We start from the raw sequence: 10,543 nt of genomic DNA on the forward strand, positions 1-10,543 counted from the left end.
GACCTGTGGGCTCTGTCCCCGACATTGTGTTGGGTCCTGGGGGGAGGCCTTCAACGAAACCCTTGCATCTGTGTAAGCTTGTCTCCTCCCCAATAAAATGGAGACCTCAGGCGACTCATAAAGTCACTTAGAACAGGGCCAGCTCTGTTCTAAGTACTTGACATGTTTTAACATTGAATTCTTATGTCAACACGATGAATAGGCACACTTCTTTTTTTTTTTTTTTTAACAGATGAGCCAATTGAGGGACAGAGAGGTTAAGTTATGCGTCTTAGGTCTCACCGCCAGCAAGGAACAGAACTGGAATTTGAACACCGAGCTGGCTCAAGTCCGTACGCTTAACCAGTTTGCAGTAATCCTGAGCACTCTCCGTGTCAGGCAGTTCACAGGCCTGAACACAGGGGCTCCTCACAACTGTCGCCATTTTACAGGTGAGGAAGCTGCGACACAGAGTCGGAGTAATTTGCCTTAGGACACAGCAAGGAAGGGGCAGAGCTGCTGCTTTTTCTGGTTCTACCACTTCTTTTATTATTTATTTTTGTCTTTTTAGAACCATACCCATGGCATGTGGAGGTTCCCAGGCTTGGGTTGAAATTGGAGCTGTAGCTGCCGGCCTACGTCACAGCTCAGGATCCAAGTCACGCCTGTGACCTACACCACAGCTCACGGCCACATTGGATCCTTAACCCACTGGGCGAGGCCAGGGATCGAACCTGAGTCCTCATGGATACTAGTCAGATTTCGTTACCACCGAGCCACAACAGGAACTCCCAGAGCTTCTTGAATGGGAGATAATAAAGCCTTTGGTGTTAATGCTAAAAGCAGAACATTTAGGGGAAAGCCTTTGGCTCTTTTCTGCAAACAAAATAGACAAATTTTCATGACGATGAGGCACAGAATACATAAAGATTTCAGTTCAATAATTAAGAATTCATCCCTCCTAGGTAATTTTCTCTTTCTTCTCTTTTTGGGACAGATGGTTCCCAATCTTGCCGCTGATAATAAAGGCTCATGAGTCCCTCAGAGCTCTGCAGTTCTCAAAGCGTTTTTGCTGAGCATCTGTCCTTTCCGGATTTCTCATTAGATGCTTTTGTGACTGTAGGCTCTAGGGGGCGCCACCAACGTCCGGTGTTCCATACTCATTACGGCACTGTTCCAGCAGGGGGCAGTGAAGATCCGCGTGTTTGGTTTTTTTCCTCCCTAATCCTTATCATCTGTATAGGATGCCCATATTTCTAATTTGCATGATTTAGTTTCAAATCAAAGCCTGAAATCAAAGTGTATGGCGTTTATGTTTTTCTGTGTCCCCTCCTATCTAGACTTCAGTCTTCCTGTTTTTAAAGGAGTTCTCAGGAGTTAGTGTTGTGGCTCACAGGGTTAAGAACCCAACTAGTATCCATGAGGATGCAGGTTTGATCCCTGGCCTTGCTCGGTGGGTTAAGGATCCAGCGTTGATGTGAGCTGCGAGATAGGTGATGGATCCTGCTTTGCTGTGGCTGTGGTATAGGCTGGCAGCTGTGGTTTAGATTCAACCCCTAGCCTGGGAACTTTCATATGCCTCAAGTGTGGCCCTAAAAAGCAAAATAAAAGTTTTCTTGGCACCTCTTTCCCAGAGCTGCCCCACAACTCATTTGGGGCAGTTTCTGTCTTTGGAGCTGGTAAACCAAAGACTGGCTGCAGGCTCCCCAAAAGGCATAGCAGTCTCCCTCCAGACCTTCCGTGTGGGCCCAGCCCTCCCTCCCTCAGCCCTTTCTAGCTCCCTCCTCTTTCCTGGGCTCCAAAGCCCTGAATCTAATGTGAAGATACAGGTTCACTGTTGGCACGTCGTGTCCTCATGTGCAGGGTAGGGGACAGCCTTGGACTGCTGTCAGTGCTTAAAGGCCCAGCAGGATTTATACGAGAAAGATGAGAGAGGAGCCCCTGCAGATGGTCTGGGAACGAGTTTTGTTTTTACATTCTTTGGGGGCAAAATGATTATCTGGAAACTAGAAAAGAGCAGGCTTGCTGAGGCCATTAAAGAAAAGAATTTCAGCAGTTCCCTGGTGATGCAGTGGGTTAAAGATCAGGAGTTATCACTGTAGCAGCTGGGGTTGCTGCAGTGGTGTGGGTTCAATCCCTGGCTCTGAAACATCCACGTGCTGCAGGTGCGGCTTAAAAAAATTTCCTTTCAGATGTTTGGGATTTTCCAGAAACCCTTGCTGTGGAGCATATTGCATGTAGTTCCCTGGGCTGTACAGTGGGTCCTGTTGCTTATCTCAGGATGACAGTCATCTTGAGGGGTTTTTTCAGTCTGTTTATTTGGCAGAGCGGCTGCCATGTGCGAGTTCCTGGGTCAGAGATTGAACCCATGCCACAGCAGTGACAAAGCTGGATCCTTAACCACTAGGCCACCAGGGAACTCCTCCTGAGATCCTTAATTACATTGGTAAAGATCTTTTTTCCAAATGAAGTCGCAATCACAGATTCCAGGGGTTGGGTTGGGATGTAGACATTTCTTTGGGGGGTTGCCATTCACCTCACTGTGGTGTATATGTCTATATGTCTATAGCCATATCTTCAACCAGACCCTTATCTATAGCCAAATCTATATCTACATCCTTTCCTTCATTTATACCCATATGTATATCATTATTATTTTTATATGGCCACACCAGCAGCACATGGAAGTGCCCAGGCCAGGGATGGAATCTGAGCCACAGCTGTGGCAACGTTGGATCCTTAACCCACTGCACCAGACCAGGGATCAAACCTGCGCTTCTGCAAAGACCTGGGCTACTGTGGTTGATTCTTAACCCACTTTGCCACATTGGGAACTCCTGCATATGCTCATTTACATCTATTTCTGTATCATATTTATGTAACAGAGGTTATAAGTATACAACCAAGTAACAATAGGGATTGTTTTTTGGTTAAAGGATCCTAGTTGATGGTGTATGTGACTTTATCCAAATTCTTTCAGTGAGCATGTATTACTTTTTTGTTTTTTGGCTGTGCCCACTGCATATAGAAATTCCCAGACCAGGGATCAAACCTGAGCCGCAGCAGTGACAACACCAGATCCTTAACCTGCTGTGCCACAAGGCACTTCCTTTATGGATTATTTTTAGATTGAAAAAACCCACTGCATCGCATGCTGTTTTCACACACATGCTTGGATATAAATATTAAATAGGAGGGAGCGGGGATGCATGCAGTTCATAAAATTAAAAATGAAACCAACCCGAACATTAAAAAATAGCACATGGTAGCTGGAGTGATGAATAAGGATGAAAAAATAAATCTAAGACAGCAAGAGTGGCCCAACATCACTGCTCCAAAATAGCTATAAAAAGTATTTGGAGATTCAAGTGACAAACCATCTGTTCTGACTTGGTCAGACTTCCCAGTCTGTGCTGAGGCACACTGCAGCTTGTAAGTCCCCTTCTCTGTCTTCTGGTGAACACTTTCTGGCATGTCTTCTGGGGAAAACTGGAGAGACTGCCCTCTGGAGAGGCACTTGCAGTCCTGTTTTGTCTGGGTGGAGCTAAAGGTCCCACAGTCATTCTCATTTTTCTGTTGTGGAATACGCTTCGTAACACCAGTCTGCCAACCCTGAAGAAATTCAGCTCTATTTTTCACCTCTGGCTTCAGATAGCAAATACCTTCCTGTTTTCTCTCTTCAAAACATAAAATGGCAGGGTTCCTACTGTGGTGCAGCGGACACAATCTGACTAGTATCTCTGAGGATGCAGGTTCAATCCCTCGCCTCACTCAGTGGGTTAAGGATCTGTTGTTGCCGTGAGCTGTGGTGTAGGTTGCAGCCATGGCTCGGGTCCCCTGTTGCTGTGACTGTGATGTAGGCCAGTAGCTGTGGTTTTGATTGGATTCTTTGCCTGGGAATCTCTATATGCTGGTGCGGCCCTAAAAAGTAGCAGGAAAAAAATAAAAAAAACTCCGCACCTTAAAATGGCGAGTTCTCTGATAGTCTAGTGGTTGGGATTCGGTGCTTTCACCGCTGTGGCCCAGGTTCAGTCTCTGGACTGGGAACTGAGATACCACATCAAGCCACTGCAACCTCAGCCAAAATAACAACCAAACAAACCTTAAATGCCTTGGTAATCATAATTTGATTAGAGTGTCACAGTAACAAAAAATCATGAATTTGTAGGTGAATGGACTTGACAGAGGACCTTTTTTTTTTTTTTTTTTTTTTTCCGTTTTGTTCTGTTTTGTTTGTCTTTTTAGGCTCACACCTGCATATGGAAGTTCCCAGGCTAGGGGTTGAATTGGAGCTGCAGCTTCCAGGCTTGGCCACAGCCACATGCCAGATCCAAGCCATATCTGTGGTCTATGCTGCGGCTTGCTGCAATGCCTGTTTCTCAACCCACTGATCGAGGCCAGGGATCAAACCTCATAGATACTAGTTGGGTTCTTAACCCGCCGAGCCACGACGGGATCTCTGACAGTGGACTCTTAAAACAAATCCACCTTTTCAGGCCATCTTTTGACTCCATGATAGCCTTTGGTTACCAGCTGTCTATGAAAAAAGTTGTCAAAATGACCATGGTTCACAGAAGACTCTTCCAAATTTTCTTAGAATGACCTTACAGCTGTGGGCTGTAATAAGAACGCTTATCTCCACAGATTCTAATTCAAGCCTACATCTTCTCACAATTTAATAAGGGCAGATGCTCACGCTGGGGTCCGAGGGCAGAGTCAGCAATGTCCACCTGGAGCGGGACAAACCCACTGGGGTGTCGTCCCCACCAGCCGCCGCCAGAGGGCGCAGCGTGGAGAATTGTCTCCAAAACAGCCACAGTCAACTCCCCCTGCCTGTGCCTGGTACATTTCCCACCAACAGGTAGAGTCTGTTTTGCCTCCTGCGCTGGCCTTATGGCTTGGTTTGACCAAGGAGTCAGGTCTCAACCAGTCACTCCTTTCCTCTAACCCTCTAATGACTTCCTATGTCAATTATGTCCAAAATCAAAGTTCTTATAGTGGTCTAGACCTGCTCTGTCCAATAGGGTAACCAGCGGCCACAAGGGGCAGTCTAAATTTAAATGCGATTAGGAGTTCAGTGGAAACGAAGCTGTCTAACATCCGTCAGGATGCAGGTTCCAGCCCTGGCCTCGCTCAGTGGGTTAAGGATCTGGCTTTGCAGTGAGCTGTGGTGTAGGTCGAAGATGTGGCTCGGATCCCGCGTTGCTGTGTCTGTGGTGCAGGCCAGCGGCTACAGCTCCGATTTGACCCCTAACCTGGGAAACTCCATATCCTGCAGTGTGGCTCTAAAAAGACCAAAAAATAAATAAATAAATAAAATTTAAATGTAATTAAAATTAAAAAAGAATGAACATTCCTCAGCCACACCTGCTGCCTTACAGGAGCCACACATGGCCTATGGCTACCATACCAGTGCAAAATAGGACATTTCCAGAGTTCCCGTCGTGGCTCAGTGGTTAACGAATCTGACTAGGAACTGTGAGGTTGCGGGTTCGATCCCTGCCCTTGCTCAGTGGGTTAACGATCCAGCGTTGCTGTGAGCTGTGGTGTAGGTTGCAGACATGGCTCGGATCCCGCGTTGCTGTGGCTCTGGCGTAGGCCGGTGGCTACAGCTCCGATTCGACCCCTAGCCTGGGAACCTCCATATGCTGCAGAAGTGGCCCACCCAAGAAATGGCAAAAAGACAAAAAAAAAAAAAAAAAAAAAAAAGACATTTCCATCACCACGGAAAGTTCTCTTGGATGGCATTGGTCTACTCGGTCCCCATGTCCCTTCTCTACCTCACGGTCCACCACTCAGGTGGTTTCAGCCTTGCTGTTTTCCTTCCTGTTCAGGGAACATGCCAGGCATATATATTCCTGCCTCAGGGCCTTTGCACTTGCTGTTTCTGCTGCTTAGGGTGTCCTTCCTCAGGATGTTTGCAGGGCTCTGTTCTTCATGTGGGTCTTTCTTCAAAGGTCACATTTCTGACCTCCCTATCAAAACTAACCCTCCCAGCCTATCCCCACTTTCAGAGCTCTGATTGTCATTTGGCACCCGTGTTTCTAAACAGCGCACTGTTTGTCAGGGGGGTTAATATAGGGCATTGGTGACACGGGTATTGCAGGTGAAGTTCAAAAATGGGAAGGTCAGATTGACCAAAGATCGGGAATGCATCTGCTGCTCCCGCTCAGGGGAAGTCCTGCTGCCCCAGCCCAGGTTACCCCACCTGGAAACCTGGAGCTGCCCCGGGCCCCCGAGCAGGACCAGGAAGGGCCCGAGGGAGTATGTGGGTCACCAAAGACATGGCAGGGTCATAAGCTTCCTAGACAAGTACAAGCTACTGCCGGTGGAGGGCAGGGGTCGGAGGAGGTCGGGGTGGGAGAGGGTTATCACCTAGTTAAGGTGGCTTCTGAGTAAAGGCCCAAAGGAAGGGAGGGTGGAGGCCAGTGGATGCCCAAGGGAGCCCACACAGGAGGCAGGAACGGCCGCCGGTGCAAAAGCCCCTGAGCCAGGGCTGTGATGATCCGGGTTTATTCACGTGTAACCCTTGACCCCTCCAGTGCCAGGACTCCAGGTTGGACGTAGGGGAGACAAGGTCTCCCAAAGAGGCCACATTCCTTCACGGGGGTGACTAATTGGATTCCACGAGACTGGAGTTTAGATTGCAAACGTGCAGAGGTCCTTAGGGTGGGATGGAGTTGAGGCGTGCAAACCGGCAGGGCGCGTGCTCCCCGTCCCCTTGGGACCACGAGGAGGCGCTCTCCCACCCCTGGACCAGATTAAACCCTAGGACTCCCTGGGATGTGACTTGGCTGTACAACGGCCCAGAGGGAGAAGCCAAGTCTCCAGGAACAGAAAACAATAACCTTTTCCCTCCAACCGGTTCCCCCAAACCGGGTGCCCCCAAGTTCCCGCCTTTTACATTGCAGGCCCCGCCCTTCACACAGCAAGTTCCGTCCCCCAACCTCCAGGCCTGCGGAGGTAATAACTCAGGCACGTTGCCGTGCCGCATTTATCCACCAGATGGCGCTCCAAGACCGCTGGTTAAAGTCGAGACAGCCGTGGCTCTCAGGGTGCGCCCACGGTCTCCACCAGGAGGCGCTCCAGGACCGGCTATTAAAATTGTGGGAGCGTGATGGCGGCCCCTGGATTCTGGAGGTGTGCAGGCTCTGGCCCTCCGTCTTAAGCTCCAAAGCTCCGCCTGTTTTTCGAAGGCCAGGTTGCAGGAAGGGAACCTTTTCTGCGGGACAGCAGCTTTCAAAGTTAGATCCTGAGACCAGCAGTGTCAACTTAGAAACATATATTCTAGGGCCCAGCCTGGACGTACAGAATCAGAAAGTCTGAGGGAGGAGCCCCATACTGTTATGTTTTAAAAGGCACTCCAGTTCCTCTCGCGGCTCAGCGGTTAGCGAACCCGACTAGCATCGATGAAGATGCGGGTTTGATCCCTGGCCTTGCTCAGCGGGTTAAGGATCTCAGCGTTGCCATGAGCTGTGGTGTAGGTCGCAGACGCGGCTCGGATCCAGCGTTGCTGCGGCTGTGGCGTAGCTCCAATTGGACTCCTAGCCTGGAAACTAACGTATGCCAGGGATGCGGCCCCGAGGGGGAAAAAATGTCTATATAACCGGCATGGGGGTGAGGTTGGGCAAAAACAAGGGACTGAGTAGGATGAGATGGCCATGGAGCATTTTAATGGAAACCCCAGCACTAGCCAGGAAAGAAAAAAGATGTACAAATGATTCATTTTTCCCTTCAATGTCTTAAGCTGAAAACCTTCCTGGTGTGTGAGTGGGTGGCCCTGGAGGGCAGCCTCATTCCTGCATAAACCTTATTTCCGCTGGAATAAAATCTCTTTCAGGCGTGGGTCAGATGTACGCTTCACGTTGTCATGACCCCTCTGTCCTAATGGCTTCTATAACCCAGTTCCTTGCATTTAGGGCTTAAATATATGTGTTTTTTAAAATCATTTTTTAAATTGAAATATAGTTAACTTACAGTGTTGCATTAGCTTCAGGTGTAGAGCACAGTGATTCATTATATATGTATACTTATATATGCCTATATTTTTCCATTATAGGTTATTACAAGATACTGAATATAGTCCCTTGTGCTATCTGGTAGGTCTTTGTGTTTTATCTGTTTTATACACAGTAGTGTGTATGTTAATCCCAAACTCCTAATTTATCTCCCTCCCTCCCCACTTTCCACTCTGGTAACCATAACTTTGTTTTCTTTCTTTCTTTCTTTCTTTCTTTCTTTCTTTCTTTCTTTCTTTCTTTCTTTCTTTCTTTCTTTCTTTCTTTCTTTCTTTTTTCTTTTTTCTTTTTATGGCCGCACCCTCCACATATGGAGGTTCCCAGGCTAGGGGTTGAATCGGAGCTACAATGCCAGCTTGTAAATCGGAGCTGCATCTGTGACCTATACCCCAGCTCACGGCAACGCCAGATCCTTAATCCACTGAGCAGCGTCAGGGATCAAACCTGCGTTCTGGGAGTTCCCGTCGTGGCGCAGTGGTTAACGAATCCGACTAGGAACCATGAGGTTGCGGGTTAGGTCCCTGCCCTTGCTCAGTGGGTTAACGATCCGGCGTTGCCGTGAGCTGTGGTGTAGGTTGCAGACGCGGCTCGGATCCCGCGTTGCTGTGGCTGTGGCGTAGGCTAGCGGCTACAGCTCCGATTCGACCCCTAGCCTGGGAACCTCCATATGCCATGGGAGCAGCCCAAAGAAATAGCAAAAAGACAAAAAACAAAAAAAACAAAACAAAAAAAACCTGTGTCCTGGATGCTAGTCAGATTTGTTTCTGCTGAGCCAAGACAGGAACTCCATAACTTTGTTTTCTGTGTCTGAGTCTATTTCTGCTTTGTAAAGAAGTTCGCTTATATCCTTTTTATATCCTTTTTAGATTCCGCATGTAATTGATATCATATGATATTTGTCTTTGTCTGAATTACTTCGTTTAGTATGTTTTTTTTGTTTGTTTTGTTTTGTTTTTTGTCTTTTTTTTTTGCTATTTCTTTGGGCCGCTCCCGCGGCATATGGAGGTTCCCAGGCTAGGGGTCGAATCAGAGCTGTAGCCACTGGCCTACGCCAGAGCCACAGCAACCGGGATCCGAGCCGCGTCTGCAACCTACACCACAGCTCACGGCAATGCCGGATCGTTAACCCACTGAGCAAGGGCAGGGATCGAACCCGCAACCTCATGGTTCCTAGTCGGATTCGTTAACCACTGCGCCACGACGGGAACTCCCATTTATGTTAATGTCTAGGTCTATCCATGTTGCTACAAATGGCATTATTTCATTCTTTTTTTATGGCTGAGTAATATTCCTTTGACTCTATGTACCACTTCTTTATTTAGTCCTCTGTCAATGAACACTTAAGTGGCTTCCGTGTCTTGGCTGTTGTAAAGAGTGCTGCTATGAACACTGGGGTGCATGTATCTTTTTGAATTAGAGTTTGCTCTGGATATATGCCCAGGAGTGGGGTTGCAGGATCATATGGTGACTCTAGTTTTAGTTTTTTAAGGAACCTCTATACTATTCACCATAAAGGCTATACCAATTTATATTCCCACAACAGTATAGGAAAATTTCTTTTTCTCTCCACCCAAGTACACGTGATTTTTGTTCCCACCACATGATATCTCCCAAGCCCACAAGGTATGATCTCTTTCTCTTCATACTGTTCATCAAATGTGGTTTACCAGTTGTCTTTCTGCCATGTTGCTGTCTTCGAGTAGAGATTTACAAACTTTGGCAAAGCTAAACATAATTTAGAATTCAAAGACAGCAATATACATCTTTCAGAAAAATTAAATATTTCATTCTCTCTCTCTGGTTTTTCCTTTAGTTACGGTCTTCAGACAAAAAGGCAGCATTAATCACCAACTAGGATTATTCTCACCACGAAACACTTTCCAGACACCAGGAAGAAACATGATCACCTCAGCGACATAAACAAGTCTACCCTCCCTGGTTTTGCGCATTTGGTTTACAAGTGTTTTTTTAAACACACACTTGTACTGCTGGCTTCAGATTTTCATCTGTGGAACATTCTAGAAAATAGACATAACATGTACTTCACTGCTGTACCCTGAATGAGTTACTGCCTTTAAAAAACATGTTTACGAGTTCCCGTTGTGGTTCAGCAGGTTAAGAACTCGACCAGTGGGAGTTCCCATTGTGGCTCAGTGGTAATAATACTGACTACTACCCAGCAGGACATAGGTTCAGTCCCTGGCCTAGCTCAGTGGGTTAATGATCTGGCGTTGCCGTGAGCTGTGGTGTAGGTAGGTCACAGACATGGCTCGGATCCCATGTTGCTGTAGCTGAGTCGTATGTCAGTGGCTATGGCTCCAATTCATCCCCTGGCCTGGGAACCTCCATATGCCATGGGTATGCCCCCCCCAAAGGACAAAAGACAATAAAAGACATGTTTAAAGGTCATGGAATATGTAGCATGCGTACTGAAATATGCCCCAGACACCATTTAACAAATAAAGGTAACAAACTGTGATAATACGATCCATCATGTGTCCCACAAACTCCTCCCCCCACCATGGTAAATAATACCCCCTTTTGTG

General features: G+C 47.3%; 1 long non-coding RNA gene across 1 annotated transcript; it reads left to right on the forward strand.

The window, feature by feature from the left end:
* Nucleotides 1-293: 293 nt before the first annotated feature.
* Nucleotides 294-10,043, forward strand: LOC146402397 (uncharacterized). The gene is made up of 3 exons (XR_014806413.1): nucleotides 294-431; nucleotides 8,039-8,078; nucleotides 9,811-10,043. It is a non-coding gene; the product is annotated as an uncharacterized LOC146402397 (long non-coding RNA).
* The last annotated feature ends 500 nt before the right edge of the window (nucleotides 10,044-10,543 follow it).

Source organism: Sus scrofa, chromosome 6 (assembly GCF_054392235.1).
Source record: "Sus scrofa isolate SSC_HxYL_T2T_F1_AM1 chromosome 6, Sscrofa_HxYL_maternal_Yorkshire_Landrace_v2.0, whole genome shotgun sequence".
Classification (NCBI taxonomy): domain Eukaryota; kingdom Metazoa; phylum Chordata; class Mammalia; order Artiodactyla; family Suidae; genus Sus; species Sus scrofa.